Here is a 17,495-nt window from a genome sequence, read left to right as displayed (position 1 = left end):
TTGAAGGTTGAATGAGCTAGCATTTCTCCCATACTGGAGAAAAAAAGAGTGACTTGATAGAAATGTACAAGGTAATGGGAGGCACAGAGAGTAACTAGCCGGAGACTTTTCCCCAGGGAAAAAAATGGCTGTCAGTGGCATAATTTTAAATGTAATTGGAAGAATCATGGGGGGGGGAAAGGAGAGAAGAGAGAAGGGGAAGGGAAAGGGAAGAGGATGTCCAAGATACATGAAGATGTTCTTTATGCAGAGTGGCGAGTGTGTGGAATGCACTGTCAGCAGTGTGAGTAAAGTCAGACATTAAGCAACTGTTGGACTAGAACATGGATGGCAGTAATCTGAGGGGTGTGTAGGTTAGGTTGATCTAAGATTAATGCTCAGCACAACATGGGCTGAAGGGCCTGTATTGTTCTATGTTGAGTGGTGAATCAAAGGCTGGAAAGGCCAGGTCAGAGCATGTTTAAAACTGATGCTTACAGGAAGAAGTGGGAAAAATGGTTGAAAGCTTCAGCGGTGATTAATGGTAGCAGACTGAATGGCCTAATTTCTATTCTGATGTTAGGCTTTGCTCAGATTGATGAAGGTCATTGAGTTCCAGGTGTATAACAAGTCATTCCAGCTTTTCTATACTGCTGAAACTTAGACCAAGTCTAGGTGACACCTCCAGGAGTACCATGAATGTTGTTGGAGAGAGATTCTTGCATCACCTGGATGATTGGCTGCACCAAATAGCACCATGGGGGCCATCATTTGTAAGGAACTCTCCTGGGCTGCCACATGCCTTGGATACTTGTATGCTGACTGCCAAAGCAACCCTATTCACCTAGCTCAAGGAAGGCACTTTAAGAGGACAGAGGAAGCAGCATTAAGGACTCCCTAAAGGAGTCAAGAAATGGGGATGTTAGTGCAAGGGAATCCATGTTCAAAAGAGGTAGACTTGAGGAACCTCCTGAAGGAGGTTTCTCAAAACCTGTCAAGACTTTTCTAGTCCCTCTTTCCATAATGTCAGGAACCACTTCTGCCTCAAGTAGTCAGATATGCAGCCCTGGGACTAGGCTCCCCTATACAAAGGCCCACAAAATACATGAGTGGTGACATGAACTGTCCACTAGGAAATTCATACCTGCTAGCAAGGTGATTGCTGATAGTGCTAGGACAGGTTTCTCAGCTGCTAGAGTTACATACATCCAGAGAATGCATATCAAGTGTTCCCAAGATGGGAAGGGAAATTTCTCCAGTTAGTTAATGGGATATTTAGATTCCTTCTTGAAGGCAGATATAGATGCCATAGTCATGAAGGGGAGGGTAGCAGGAAGCAATGTCAGTCATTGAAATCTCAGCTTGGAAGCCCTCAGCTGAAATATCATTGGGGTCCTAGGCTTTGTTCCTTTTTCATCCATTGCTTGTTACAGCTTTAATAGTTCACTTATTGATCCTACCACTGGATACTGGTACAGCCTGAAGATTAGATGCCACTGAATTCAGTAAAGAAACAAAGTGCTTTTTTTAAGCACCAATGGATGGTGTCATTGCCAAAAGAAATACCACCCAGTGAGCAAAGAATTCTATTTTATTAGAAGTTGTTTAATGCACCAATTGCAGTGTTCGAGAAGCCACAACTCATTTGGGGATTGAAATTTAATCTAAAGTCTAAACTAGTAAAGAGCCCTAAGTTGCAATTCAAAAGGGTGGTCCATAAGTAGTCAGTAGAAAGTGGGACCACCTTTGATGGAGATAGATGCTTACAGCTCAAAAAATTGAAATTCCTGTTTTCCTAGACAAAGCCAGTCAGGTTTTAAAAATGGTGCGTTTTAAACTAATTCTCTCCATCCAGGAGATCTCAGGTGTGCCACTTTACCTGAGTGGCAAACTACAGGGAAGTTTTAGTTTCTCATTTCTCAGGAAAAAAAAAGGTACCCAGAACCTAAAGGCAGCTTGGAGACAGTCTCTTCCCTGGGGTGGGAGCATCCTGAACTGGAGGGAATAGGTTTAGGGAGAGGAGAGGAGACCTAAAGGGCAACTTTTTCATGCAGAGGGTGCTGTGTAGGGAATGAGCAGCCACAGAAAGTGGTGGAGGCTAGTACAATTGCAACATTTAATAAAGGTATCTGGATGAGTGTATGAGTAGGAAGGGTTTGGAGGGATATGGGCCAAGTAAATGGATGCTGGTAAACAGGACTAGATTAATTTAGGATACCTGGTCAACATGGATGAGTTGGAACAAAGGGCCTGTTTCTGTGCTGTACATCTATGGCTCTAAGCTGAGAAATAAACAGGGACTGTTGACTAGCAGCAGAGAGCTATTAGAAACCAGGGACTGGGACTTTTCCATGTAACCAAAGTGCAACTTTTGTTTTATGAAAGGCTGTAGTTCCATGCAAACGTTTAGCACTTACCCACCCTCTTATGCTAGAGCAATTCTGTACAGAATTGAAGATAGCTGTTGGACCAACATCCTTGGTGCTAATCATGGGTGGCATAGTGGTTAGCACTGCTGCCTCAGTGCCCGAGGCCCAGGTTAAATTCCTGACTCAGGCGACTGTAGAGTTTGCACATTCTCCCCGTGTCTGTGTGGGTTTCCTCTGGGTGCTCCGGTTTCCTCCCACAGTCCAAAAGTGGGCAGGTCAGGTGAATTGGCCATGCTCAATTGCCTGTAGTATTAGGCAAGGTGTAAATGTAGGGGTATGGGTGGGTTGTGCTTCAGTGGGTCAGTGTGGACTTGCTGGGCCGAAGGGCCTGTTTCCGCACCAAGTAATCTAATCTAATGCTATATTTATAAAGCTGGCAAGTGCTCACAGCCTAGAGATGCTTGATGGGTAGACATTTATCCCAGACAAGGTAAAACTTCTGTCTCAGGGACCAGCAGACCCCATTGGGCAAGATAGTGCCAAGTAGTGCTCTTCAGAACTGGCAGATGAGACCATAGCACTAGACCCTGCCAGCCTGATCTAGAGTTGCTCCTGAGGTAGGTGCAGTCTGGAAAAACCCAGACATGCAGAAAGAAAGTTAGTGACCTGTGCTCCATGGTAAATGCACCATCTTTCCACTGCTACCCAAATCTCCCACCAAGAGTGGTCACCTACTCACCGTTGCCTGCAACATCTTCCCGCAATCATTCTTAACTACTTTCCCTGTAGTCTCCATTGCTAACTCACTCAACACCATGTTTTCTTCCAACCTGGACCAATAGCTGTGCCACCCACTTTCACTTCATTTAATCCCTCCCTCGACAAAAGAAAAAAAAAAAGAGTACATATCGGTACTCATCCCCAGAGAGATGTGGTGCCATTAAGCATCAGCTAGAAGAGCCACACTTGTTTCCACCCTGTTACCTTCAACCCTAAGAGTTTAAGCTGTGGAGGGTGTACCTGCCTCTGGTAGGGTCACAGCATATCTGGACCCACTGGTCAGGATTGCTAGACCAAACCTCAGTCAGTTAGCTCTAGTGTTAAGCAGACTCCCTCCACCCCAGTTGCAAAGCCTGGGGGGAAAAAAGTGTTCAAAATTGCAGTGGGGCAAAAATCAGAGGGCATATGGGTGCACAGGAGAGATGTGTAAAGTTCCACTTTTCTACATATGGTCACTTTTCACCATTAGTTGCAATTGACTGTCACCTAATATTGGAGGATTCAAAGCCCACTCAAACTTCATGCTACTTGTGCAATGGCACAAGGTGGACAGCAGCTTCTACAACACTTGGGTAAATGACTGATTGCTACTTTGACACTAGATTCCATCTTTCTAGGCAGATGAAAAACTACATCAGCAATAGCAGGATTCACTCAATGGGCAGCATGGTGGCATAGCAGTTAGCACTGCTGCCCCACAGCATGAGAGACCTGGGTTCAATTCCCACTTCAGGGAACTGTCTGTTGAGTTTGCACTCTGGGTGGGTTTCCTCCCACAGTCCAAAAGTGTGCAGTTGAGAATTGGCCATGCTAATTTGCCTATAGTGTTAGGTGAAGGGGTAAATGTAAGGGAAGGTCTGGATGGATGGCTCTTTGGAGGGTCAGTGTGAACTTGTTGAACCAAAGGGCCTGTTTCCACACTAAGTGATCTAATCTAATGTGGTCAGGAATGCTGGGGCAAGAAATTGGACTGCACACTGAAGTCTAGTGCTCATGGTACATAAAACATGTTTCAGCTTTGCTGTATGGGTGACTATGTATAATGTTGTTCTTGGAGGGATCTCAAAAGCTCCTCCCTCAAAGCATTGACTTTACTTATTCCATTTTCACCTACATTGTGAAAACAAGTCCTCAATGGAGGGGAAGTCTCAGCCTTTATCTGAGAAGGGCCCCAAATTTGTCAAGCAACCCTGAACAGTGACTGACATTTGTGCAGATCCCAGATGGTCATCTTACAGACTTTGCAGATTGGTTGGACTGGACCCACAGGGCTAACCATGATTACTCCCTGGACTGCAGAGGTATGACTCCTTGATGAGCTACCAAAACCAACTCACCCCAAAAGGATACCAGAGGCTATTCTTGATTTACTATGCTGAAAATCATTCCACCCCCCTCCACAGAGAAGTACTGCTTTAGACATGGCCAGTTAGAGGGTTTGCACCACATCCACAATTGGCATACAGGGCAGGTACTAAAGTGACTTTGAACTGCATTCAAATTAAACACCCTCCTGGAGTACTGCTGACAAACAGCCAAGCTTAGTGTGCATGTTGAACTTGCACAAGGATGGTGAACCTTTATAACATGGCAGGGTGGGAGGTAGACAAGGATTCCATGAGCATCTAGGTAACATGGAGTGATCAAACAAACAGCTGAGGTACAGCCTGGTTCACTTGAGTGAGAGTCTGTCCTTACATGTAAAGGGCCCTTACAGTAGCATCCCAAGGAGATACCAGAATAATATAGAAGTACACCATTAAAGTGCATAGTGTTATTGTAAATGAATCAGATGTTATCAACAGGTCAGATACCAGAATTTCTGGAGGTAGATGTGTGCAACTGCTCCCATTTCCTCCCACAATCCAGAAGTGTGCAGGTTGGGCAAATTGACAAAGGGGTAAATGTAGGGTAATGGGTCTGGGTGGGTTGCACTTTGATGGGTTGGTGTGGACTTGTTGGGCCGAAGGGCCTGGTTCCACACTAATCCAAAAAATAGACAGTCTGTAAAAGCAAGTGGCAAGCTAGATTTATATAGTTCCTGCTGTGGAGAAAGTAAGGACTGCAGATCAGAGAGTGGGGCTGAAAAAGCACAGCAGGCCAGGCAGCACCCAAGGAGCAGGAGAATGGATATTTCAGGCAGAAGCCCTTCATCAGGAATAGCACCTGCTGTTACTTCTATCCTGGGAAGGAATGTCTAGTTTCTACCCAGCAGTGGGACAGTACATTAAATGGAGGGGAGATTAGGTTAGTAATTAAAGTGATAATGAGGGTTAATACTGGTTTATTGTAGATCCAACCAAGGATCAGCTATTTGCAAGCCTGGCAACATTAGTTTGAGTCACAGCACAGAAATGGATGAGAGTCAAGTAAATTCTCATTTGAATTTAGCACTCTGAAAGATAGTCATTAAAAAAAACTGTGCTAAAGACTGAAGAGTAATAATTAGGGCAGAGTTGGTTTGAGCAGATGGGGAAAATATGTAGCAGAAAAAAGTAGCAAGGAACAATGGCAGATATTTAAGAGTTCTATATTCTCAAGAGATGTGGCCCAGTCAGGAATATTGGTCTTTATTTCAAAGGGTAAAGTAGGAAAAGTATTTTAAACAAAATTACACCACTGAATAGTTTTGGTCCCCTTATCCAAGGGGAGGCATACAGGTACTGTATCATTCCAAAGGTTCACTACATCAACATCATAGGTGAATGATGTTCTGACAAGAAAAGTATGTTGGGCCTAAACTCATTGGAGAATAGATTAGCGGATTGACGAGAGGCTGTATTGCCTCATGGGAAAGTCTAGGACCACAGGGTATAATTTGAGTATGCATTCACCATTTAGGACATGATGAATTTCATGAGGTAATTAATCTCAAATTCCTTTACTAGAAGTGACGGTAGAGGCTGGGTTATTAAGATTCAGAGATGAGGCACAGTTTAAGTTAAGGGAATCAAGGGCAAAGACAGCATCCCATGCTTGTCAGTCAAGGGGCTTTTGGACACTTTGGGACTGAATCCTGACCGTCTACCCAAAACAACCAACCAGAGTGTCAAGCAGCCATTACATGTCTTGACTGTTCCTGCTCAGAGTTTCTCCTTGAGAAAGAGCAGGCATGAGTGGATAGAACAGCACTCACTGTTGGCACACAGACAGAGGTGCCCCAACTGACTGAGTAGACAGCTCCGATGACATGCAGGATGAGTATGTTGGGGTGGAGGAGTGCAAGTGAGGGATGATGTTGTAGGGAATGGTAAAAGCTGAAGCCTCAAGTGGGAGGTGTAGTAGAAGTTGGAGGTATTGGAGAGAAGCTGCTGTTTAAACTGAGATTAGAAAAAAAAGGACTGAACTTCAATGCTGAGCATTCCTCCAGGCAAAGACTGCATGAAGCTGGATGGCAATTTGAACCAGGCTGGCATGGCTGATATCATGGCCTCCGTTGGTGATCCTAGAGAGGCCTAAGTTCAGCATCTGCAGGATCCTGTCCAATCAGACCTTCAGATCCTTGCCTGCAATACAGGGAATGAGGGACACCATTGAGTGAGCTAGGTTACTTGGTTAGATACAACAAATACAGCTGGACTTCTATGAAGAGACTTAAAACAAAAAAGCCAAAAGATTCAGCCCAAGTAATGAAATGTAGGAGGTAGCAAGTATTCTAATTGAAAGTTTGGAGCACTTCAATATTTATTGTTTTGTTTTGCACTCTGGTTTCAACCCCCCTCCCCAACTGCACCAGTGTTCTACCCACTTTCCTCTCCCCTCCTGCCTGACCCCCACCCCCAATATTAACAGGAGGACACCAATCAGGTGTGGGGAGAATAACCAAATGGGATTGTTCCTACTTACAATTTGTTAAGAATGGACAATTGTGGTATTCTGGGGTTACGAGGACTTCAGAGAGGAGCAAAGTCAAAGTCACTTACCTATAGTTTTCCATAAAACAGGTTGGCAAAAAAACCAGTCCTGTATCGGGTCAATTCACTTATTCAGTGACTCTGATAAGTGACAGAAAACACCATCTCAGTATGCCATTAGAGATGTACCTTTCACATTTGAAAGTGGTATAGATTATAAAATCTAGAAGTGACCAAAAAAGTCAACTGGAAAAATCCTTCAAACTAAAGTTGTTTACAAAGTTTTCCATACCTTCAAATACCTTCCTGAAGAGCTCATGCCTGAAATGTTGATTCTCCTGCCCCTTGGATGCTGCCTGACCTGCTGTGCTTTTCCAGTGGATTTTCAGCTGCATACCTTCAAATAACCTGGCCTCTGCACCAAGGGCAGTCAACAGCAGCCAAAGGGCATTTTAAAAAAACCAAGGCAGCCACTAGCCTTACTTTTCCTACTGATCCAAAGAATATACAAGTAGTCAAAAAATGTATAGATCAAGCAAGCAGCTACGAACTGCAGAGTAGAGTGTCCATCAGATATTCAGGTCAGGTTAGTTACTATGCTGCTAGAAGCAAGCCAAGTCTCAGACCATTGAAGTAACATGACATCAAGATGAAAGACTAGCTGTTGAGGGACCAAGAGTCAGGAAGGTATGCTCCATTTACAGTAGGCCTAACTCATCTATCAAGTGTAAAAATGTTTCAGAAAGTAGTCTGAACAATCTGATTGAATTTTGTTAGCGTTACCTTCCCTGCCAGAATACCATTATCTCAAAATCAGCTTCAGCAATGAAATTAGTCTCACCTTGATAATGTTGAAAGCTTTAATAGCAGACTGGTTCCAAAACATGTACACCAAGCAACAATTGGATCTGGATACAAACTCAGTTGCAAAGAAATTCCATACTTAGGCTAGGTTTAGCAAAAGCAGTGTTCTGCTAGAGGTGAAAACAAGCTAACACAAGGAATGTATTCAATACCTGAACATCCCACACCAAGTGTGTGGAATGAAGTTTTGAAACTGACAAACCATCAGAAGAATCAAGGACATAAGTGGGACTAGAAAAACTAATCAAACCTGATAAACAGTGCTGTTACCTAGCCTTGGAGGGTCATTACCAGCTCTGAGATCTCTCCAGGCCACTATCCCACCAAGCTTTCTACAAGGACTAACTTCAACTGAAATTTGCTTCCTCTATACCAAAAAAGCCATATGCAGCTCTATTAATTCACTCCCAAGTGTGGTCCACTTGTCACAACCAGTAATACTAAAGGCTCTCCAAGTTACATACCAATTAGAAGAAAACATACCTTAGTATCTAGCAACTTGCAGGTCTTCAATATGCCCTTTTCTGTATACCTGCCATAGAAGGAGTCCTCAACAACCTGACCAAGATACCAAGTCAAGTGCATCCAGCCCTGGCCTTTTGGACCTTGGAGTCAATCGAATGCTTAAAAACTATTTAAGGTAAAAAGGGATATGGAGCAAAGGGAGAAGTACACAGTTCAACCACAACATAACTAAGTGGCAGAGCAGGTTCAACAGGATAAACCACCTACTCGACATTCTATGCACAAAGAAGCAGAATCACTGAAGAGCCTGCCTCAGGTGCCATCATCTCCAGTTAGAGGGAGATATGTGTAGTACGGAATTGGACTGAAGGGTCTGTTTCATCCATGCTGACCAGATATCCAACCTAATTAGTCCCATTTGCCAGAACTTGGGCCATATGCCTCTAAACCAGTCTATTCATATCTATCCAGGTGCCTTTTAGTGTTACAGTTGTACCAGCCCCCATCACTTCCTCAGGTAGCTTATTCCATACATGCACTGTCTGCATGAAAACACTGCCTCTTAGGTCTCATCTTTTCCATCTCACCCCAAACCTATGCCCTCTAGTTCTGGACTCCAACACCAGAGAAAGACTGTCAATTTACCCTATCCATGCCCCTCATGATGTTTTAAGCCTCAAGGTCACCCCTCAGCCTCCAACAGTCCAGGAAAGTAGATAGCTAATGGACAAGCTGAATAGGCTGGGGCTAAATCCTCCAACCCCAGCAGCATCACTGCAAGTCTTTTGACCTCTCAAGTTTCACAACCACCTTTGACAGGAAGGTCAGAATGGCATACAATATTCCAAAATTGGCTTAACTAATGTCCTGTACAGCAACATGACCTCTAACTCCTATACTCAGTATTGACCAATAAAGGAAAGCATGCCAAGTGCCTTCTTCACTATCCTAACTACTGAGGAAACATTTGTTACATTCTTGAATGTTGATCCCTCAACCTATAATCAGATGAGATGCTGACAATGTCCCAATTTGAGCAACATTACTAGGTTCCTATGACATGGTACTAGCTTAGGGGTCCTCTTTTGAAGGAGCACTTTGGGAGGATACACAAATAAAAAAGGCATGATACAAGTTGTTTATTCTATAGGACTGCAATTGCAGCTCCATGAATTTTGATAGTAATCTCATTGAGATTTATGACAAATAGGACTTCAGACTAACCTAAAGATTAAAAGAAGTTTCCACTCCTTGCTGTTTCGATGATTAGGCACACTGCTTTTCCACAAGTCATTTAATTATCTTCTGGACAGTACATCTAGCATTATGCTAGTCATTCAATTAATACCCAAAAAATTGTTGTACATTTAAATTAGACATTTACTTTTAGAGTCAGAGTCCTACAGCACAGAAACCCTTTGGCCCCAATCCCAAAAAGGTTAGGGCCATTTCCTTTTAAGCCTTTCCCATTGAAATAATCATTCAACTGACTTAAAATATTGTTAATGCACCTGCCTCAACTTCCACCAACAGCTCATTCCATATGCTGACCACCTGGTTAAAACATTGCCCCTCAGGTTTCCTTTATTCTTTCCCTCTAGCCCTCAATTCACCAACCCTGGGAAAAGTCAGTGTATTCACCCTATCCATGCCTCAATCTTATATGAACCTAGAGTCCTAGCAACATTGTTGTTAATTTCTTCTGCACACTTTCCAGTTTAAGGACATTCTTCCTATAAAGGACCAAAACTGAACACAATATTCCAAGTGCAACCTCAACGTCTGTACAACTGCAAATAAATACTTTCCAACTTCTATATTCAATGCCCTGACCAATTGAAGCCCAGTGTGCCAGAAGCCTTCTTCACTGCCCTGTCTACTTGTGATGCCACTGTCAGATAACCATGCACCTGGAACTCCAAGGTTCCTCTGTTCCACTACACTCAAGGCCCTACCATTCACCATGACAATGCACCACATGAGGTTACTGCATAACATAAGGATGCATGGTGTTAGGGGGTAGAGTATTAGAATAGATAGAGGATTTGTTGACTGTCAGGAAGCAAGAGTGGGGATAAGCAAGTGCTGTTCTGGCTGGCAATCAGTGACTAGTGGTTTGCCTCAAGGATCAGCATTGGGACCACAAATATTTACAATTTATATAAATGATTGAGAGTTGGGACCACATGTACAGTACCAAAATCTGCCAACATGAGCAGCAGAACAAAGTGTGCAGAGGACCATAGAGTGGGCAACTGTATGGCAGATCGAATACAATGTTAGTAAATATGAAGTCATCATTTTGTATGGAGTAACAAAAACAGATTACTTAAGTGGTAAAAAGTTGCAGCATGCAGATTTGTAGAGGGACCCGGGGTGTCATTGTGTGTGAATCACAGAAGGTTGGTCTGCAGGTATCACAGGTAATTAGGAAGGCAAATGGAATTCCATCCATCATTGCTAAAGGGGTTGAGTTTAAAAGCAGAGGGGTAATATTACAGCCATACAAGGTGCTGGTGAGACAGCACCTGGAGTAAAGTGTGCAGATTTGGTCTCCCTAAGTACATGGCAGGGATGCAAAAGAGGTTCACTAGGTTGATTTTGGAATTAAGGGGGTTGGCTTAGGAGGAGAGACTGAGCAGATTGGGATTATATTTATTGGAATTAGGAATGGGGGAAAGATAAAATATATAGGATTTGTAGGTGAAACTGACAAGAGGGCATGGCCTCAAGATTAGAGGAAGCAGGTTTAGAACTGAATGGAGAAGGAAGTTCTTCATCCACAGGGTTGAAGATCTATGGGATTCCTTGCTCAGGGAATAGTGGACACTACTTCAGTAATTGCTTTTAAAGCAAAAGTAGATCCTTTACTTTTCAAAAAAGGGATATGGTGAAAACATGGGTAAATGGAGCTGAGCAGGCTTGAAGGGCTAGACTGCCTACTCCTAATTCAGTGTTCTTATGAAACTCCTACATTGATCTGACTTTCCAAAAATCAAGTCCTTACTCATCTGTATTAAACTATTTGCCATTTCTCAACCCACTTCCCCAGCTGATCAAGGTCCTGCTGCAATTTCTAATAGCTTTTCTCACTGTCCACAATGCTCCCTATTTTAGGGTCATCTGCAAACTTTGCCTGAGACATTATCTATATCAATAATTTGTATGAGAAAGAATAAGAGTCAGTTATACAGCATGGAAACAGACCCTTCAGTCCAACTGGTCTATGCTGACCAGATATTTAATCTAGTCCCATTTGCCAGCACTTGGCCCATATCCTTCAACCCTTCTATTCAGAAACCCATCCAGATGTCTTAAGGCATTTAATTGTACTAGGCTCCACAACTTCCTCAGGCAGCTCATTCCATACATGCACCACCCTCTAAAAGCATTTTTCCCTTATCCTCGACTCCCAAACCCAGAAAACTGCTGCTTACCCGATCAATGCCCTTTTATTTTGAGCCCCTAAAAAAGGTCAACCCTCAGCTTGATAAAAACAGCCAGCACTGACCAGAGGTACAGGCCTCCTGTCTGAAGCATCTTTCCACTATTACCCTCAGCTTCCTACTATCAAGCCAATTGTGTATCCAATTTGCCAGATCCCTCGATTCCATACAACCTAACCTTCCAAAGCAACCTACATTAAAGCCTTACTGAAATCAAGTTACATTAGACTAAATCACTGCCCTGCCCGCAACCTTTTGTTGGTTTCTAGACAAAAAAAGGAACCAAAACTAAGTCATTCTAAGTGAATGACCGAAGCTAAAAATTTGTTTAATATTACATTCCATGACAGCAATCCTGTTGCTATGAAGTCTGCATCTTGTGATTCTGCTCCACAACCACAAGTGATTCCAAATAAGCCTGTTGGAGGATACCTGGTGTTGGTTATTTTTAAACCAAACCTTCCTGGTCACTTCAAAAAGTAGTTTCACAAATTTGAGGGGCATGATCTCAGCTGTACTGACTAATCAAACCTGGTCTTTCCAAAAAGCACATACATCTTATCCCTCAAATCTTGAAGTATCCCATTTCCTCCACATGGAAGGATCAATGGCAGCCCTGAATGGAGGCCACCACAATATTTAACTGCAAGTTTGTCTCCTGTTGCAGGAAAAACAAACAGACCGTGACCCAAAATGGGTGACATTAGAATTGTCATCACCTCCACTCCCAAAGTGTGGGAAACAAAATGATTTGTGTTCAGTTGCCCTTCAGCACTTTCTCCAAATTAAGTTTAGCACAAGAAACAAATTGTGCATGATACATTAGAGAGATACCTACAAAACTTGAATGTCACAGTGATCATCAAGTTTACAGACAAAAAATGGTCATGGTGGTAATTCAGAGATAGCCTTCGATTACAGAGGATTAAACAGGCTAGATAAAAACTGCAGACACTAAAACAAAAACAGAAGTTGCTGGAGAGACTCAGCAAGTCTGTCAGCATCTGTGAAGAAAAAATCAAAGTTAATGTTTCACATCCAGTGATCCATCCTCAGCTGATAGGAGCTAGAAAACTGTTGGTTTAGATGCACAAGATAGGGTAGTGGTGGGTGGGGAGGAGAAAGGAGGAAGAAGGGAGAAGAGAAAAGAGTCAAAGAGGGTGGTGCTGGGGAAAAAAGAAACAGGTCAGGCAGCATACAAGTAGGAGAATTGACATTTTGGGCACAAGTCCTTCATCAGGAAGGTGGAAGATGGGGTGATAGGTCAGTGGGGAGGGCGGAGCAGATTGGGAGAGAAGATTGACAAGTCAAGAGGATGGTGCCAAGTTGGAAGGTTAGATGGGGGGGGGGGGGGGGAGAGAAAGAGGGGCAGTGGAAGAATAAAAAGATTGAGAAATTAGAAGTCTGTTGATTGGAAACTAGTGAAGTCAGTGTCCCCCTCTCCCCCACCTCATCCAATTCTCCAAATTGGAAAAATGTCAAGAGGGTGGTACCATCTACCAGTTCACCCCCACCTATCATCTTCTCCCATTGCAGAGATCTACCCTTCACTGGTAATGTAGACAAACATCAGTACTGCAGATGCTGGAGATCAGAGTCCAGATTAGAGTGGCACTGGAAAAGCATGCAGGTCTGGCAGCATCCAAGGAGCAGGACTTCACTGTTCCTCAGATACTGCCTGATCTGCTGTGCCCAAAACATAGACTACTCCACTGATGCTGTCTGACCTACTACACTTTTCCAGCACTATCCACTTTGACACCATCTGCAGTCCTCACTTTTTCCAGGTGAGGGCGAGCAGCAAGTAATCAGTACGTATACAGCCTAGAGAGAGAAAAAAACAGTTGGACAGAAACCAGTTGATAATCTGACTGGAAAGGCAAATAGCTATTAATGGAGATTGTTAGTGGCTAACAATAGGTAGTGTTTCAAGATAGACTGAGATAAAAAGGCCTGGTGTGGTGGGGGTCTAGGCCATGAGTGTGTTCAGGCCCTAACATTAGGAAACTTTAAAGTATAGAGGACTGCAGGCAGATCATGTGTTTTTGTTTGATATAATAGGCTGATCAGCAAAAGACAAAATTCACTTAGTTGTACTAGGCTTCACAACTTCCTCCAGCAGAATTCACTCAATTGCACTTGGGTAGGTCAAAATGGCAATGGAGTTAGTGAACAGTAGGACCCTAGGCAACAGCAAGGATCAGAGGGATCATGATGTCTATGCCTACTAGCCTCCAAGGTAGGAGGGGTAGATAGAGTGACTAAGTTGGCACCAGTTAGCTGAAGCCTAGAGTTTAGACCAGAGGCTATGCTGGAACTGTACAAATAATTGGTTATGCCACAGCTTGTATTGTGTGGAGTTGCAAAGAGATTATATTGCATTGGAGGGGGGTGAGGAGATTGTCAAGGATGTTGCCAGGGCTGGAATGTTTTAGTTATTGAGAGAAATCAGACTGGAGTTATTTGCATTATAGTTACAGCTTAAGAGGCAGGAGAATGATGACTTACATGCATAACATAAGGGGCACAGATAGGGTAGACAGGAACTACTCCTTGGCAGCAGGAGAAAGTTTTAGTTGAGACAGTAGGTTGAGACTGAGAACTTTTTACCTAGTAGTGAAATTTTGAAACTCCCTACCTGCAAGGTTAGTGGAGACAAGCCCTCAATATTAAAGCATTGAGATGTACATTCATAACAGGTCAAGTGTTGGGGAATGAGATCAGAAGTTCAGGAATTGCTATTTGACTAGCAGACTCAATGTAGTAGACCACTTCAACATAGATCAAAATATGCAAACTGCTGATTTCAAAGATCCAATCCATAAAAACCTTCAAATGTGATAGCCTTTCAAACATTTTTTAAAAAGTTACTTAAAACCATTATTGTATAGCAAGTAATGCTGCAAGTACTAAAGATGGACTGATCTCAAAGATTAGTTTAGATTTAAACAGACTACTCTATCATGCTCTTGAGAGCCAAGGCGATTAAGATTTTAAAAACTTCGTTGCTCAAACACTCCCAAGTTGAAATGTTTCCTAACGTTAGAGGTGCTGACAAGGTCTTCATTTGTTGATATTTGGCTCCGAGACAAATCCAGACTAAACTGACATTTTTAGGTGGGCAGGTAAGAATTTAGAAGCGTTATTGATTATCAAAAAGTGACAAGTGAAGAACAAGCAAACATTTAAAACGAGAGCATAAGAACTTCGAGTTCACATCACGGGCACGAAATGGATCTCCCCCAACATATTTAACTTTGCAGCACTCCTCAAACTCCAAAGCGAGCATTCATTCCTCACCCTCACCCACCAGCCTCTCACTTTAGTACCCCACCCCCATAAGATAGTCCTGGGGCATTAACCCTATCACTACCGCGGGCAGGCCTCATCCATATGACCTTGCTGTCTTGGCGCACCCGTTGCTAAAACAATCAGTGCTCTCATTACTCCGATCACCGTCACTGTCCGCTCATCACCGCCTCGCTTACTCAGCTCAACCTAGCATGAAAAGGAGCCATTATTCCGAATCCACTTACCACCTAAACAGGTAGGTGCCGTCTCCCGTCAGAAGCCCACTGCCCAACCCCTAACACCCGAAGAAACATTCGCCCAAAGTCGCTCCCACTCGATCGCTTTTCACTGACTGGACTTCGGCGCTGAACCCACCCACTTCACATACCATTGGCCAATCCTGTTGAAAACTGTCCAGTACGAACAAGGTGTATCAGAACTCTCGTCAGCCATTAGGCAATAATCCTATCAATCCGAAAGGCGAGCGGCGGTAGGCTACATGATCTCGTGGAAAGGGGTGTGCTCGTGCGTCACGAGGAAGGAGCAGCCAGAAAAAGTAAACAGTTCAAATTGGAGACTTTCCAGCCTCAAAGGTTTCGTTACACTAAATATTTACATCGTTCAATTGAAGCTTTCTTTCACAAATATACATGGAAGGAGAGAGCTTGTGAATGAGGGGGAGAGGGATTGGAGAAGGACAGGACAGGAATGGGGTGGAGAGGGAGTTGGGGGGAGGGGGTTTGAGGAATGGGGTGGAGGGGGGTTGGGGAATGAGGTGGGGGAATGAGGGGAAGAGGGGGGTTGGAGAAGAAGGGGATTGGGGAATGGGGTAGAGGGAGGTAGGGGGATTGGGGGGTTGGGGAATGGGGGGAATTGGGGGGTTGGGGAATGGGGGGAGAGGGGGGTTGGGGAATGGGGTGGAGGGGGATTGGGGAATATGGGGTGGGGTTGGGGAATATGGGGTGGAGGGGGGTTGGGGAATGAGGTGGGGGAATGAGGGGAAGAGGGGGTTGAGGGAGAGGGTTTGGGGAATTGGGTAGAGGGAGGGAGGTGGGGGGAGAGGGGGTTTGGGGAATGGGGTAGAGGGAGGGAGGTGGGGGGAGAGGGGGGATGGGGAATGGGGGGAGAGGGGGGTTGGGGATTGTGGGGTTGGGGAATGGGGGAGAGGGGGGTTGGGGAATGGGGGAGAGGGGGGTTGGGGAATTGGGGGGAGAGGGGGGGTTGGGGAATGGGGTAGAGGGAGGGAGGTGGGGGGAGAGGGGGGACGGGGAATGGGGGAGAGGGGGGTTGGGGAATGGGGGGTTGGGGAATGGGGGGGTTGGGGAATGGGGGAGAGGGGGGTTGGGGAATTGGGGGAGAGGGGGGTTGGGGAATGGGGAATTGGGGGGTTGGGGAATTGGGGGGATTGGGGGTTGGGGAATGGGGGGATTGGGGTTTGGGGAATGGGGAGGATTGTGGGGTTGGGGAATTGTGGGGTTGGGGAATTGGGGGGTTGGGGAATGGGGGGATTGGGGGGTTGGGGAATGGGGGGGATTGGGGTTGGGGGAATGGGGAGGATTGGGGGATTGGGGAATTGGGGGGTTGGGGAATGGGGGGAGGGGGTTTGGGGAATGGGGTGGAGGGGGATTGGGGAATATGGGGTGGAGGGGGGTTGGGGAATGAGGTGGGGGAATGAGGGAAAGAGGGGGGTTGGGGAATGGGGAGAGGGGGGTTGGGGATTGTGGGGTTGGGGAATTGGGGGTGGGGGGGGTTAGGGATTGTGGGGTTGGGGAATTGGGGGGATTGTGGGGTTGGGGAATTGGGGGGATTGGGGGGTTGGGGAATGGGGGGGATTGTGGGGTTGGGGTGTTGGGGAATTGGGGGGATTGGGGGGTTGGGGATTGGGGGGGAGAGGGGGGTTGGGGATTGTGGGGTTGGGGAATCGGGGGATTGTGGGGTTGGGGAATTGGGGGCTTGGGGAATGGGGGGAGGGGGGTGCGGAATTGGGGGGATTGGGGAATGGGGGGGTTGGGGAATTGGGGGAATTGGGGGTGGGGGGGTTGGGGATTGTGGGGTTGGGGAATTGGGGGGATTGTGGGGTTGGGGTGTTGGGGAATTGGGGGGTTGGGGAATGGGGGGGATTGGGGTGTTGGGGATTGGGGGGGATTGTGGGGTTGGGGTGTTGGGGAATTGGGGGGATTGGGAGGTTGGGGATTGGGGGGAGAGGGGGGTTGGGGATTGTGGGGTTGGCGAATCGGGGGGATTGTGGGGTTGGGGAATTGGGGGGCTTGGGGAATGGGGGGGGGGGGTTGGGGATTGGGGAATGGGGGGGTTGGGGAATGGGGGGGTTGGGGAATGGGGGAGAGGGGGGATGGGGAATGGGGGGGATTGGGGGGTTGGGGATTGTGGGGTTGGGGAATTGGGGGGATTGTGGGGTTGGGGAATTGGGGGAATTGTGGGGTTGGGGA

At 45.5% G+C, this 17,495-nt stretch overlaps 1 protein-coding gene across 3 annotated transcripts in view; it reads right to left on the bottom strand.

Annotated features, from left to right (window-relative positions):
• The window catches only part of LOC132805854 (vitamin D3 receptor B-like), a 299,773-nt gene extending 284,414 nt beyond the window's left edge, over window positions 1-15,359 (bottom strand). For all 3 annotated transcript variants that reach the window (XM_060821168.1, XM_060821171.1, XM_060821170.1), the window contains exon 1: window positions 15,294-15,359. The gene's annotated coding sequence lies outside the window, so the exon portion shown is untranslated. The remainder of the gene's footprint in view (window positions 1-15,293) is intronic.
• Between the last annotated feature and the right edge of the window lie 2,136 nt (window positions 15,360-17,495).

This window comes from Hemiscyllium ocellatum, chromosome X, assembly GCF_020745735.1.
Source record: "Hemiscyllium ocellatum isolate sHemOce1 chromosome X, sHemOce1.pat.X.cur, whole genome shotgun sequence".
NCBI lineage: Eukaryota > Metazoa > Chordata > Chondrichthyes > Orectolobiformes > Hemiscylliidae > Hemiscyllium > Hemiscyllium ocellatum.
The sequence above is the reverse complement of the archived record's forward strand: the minus strand, read 5'-3'. Positions and strand labels throughout refer to the sequence as shown.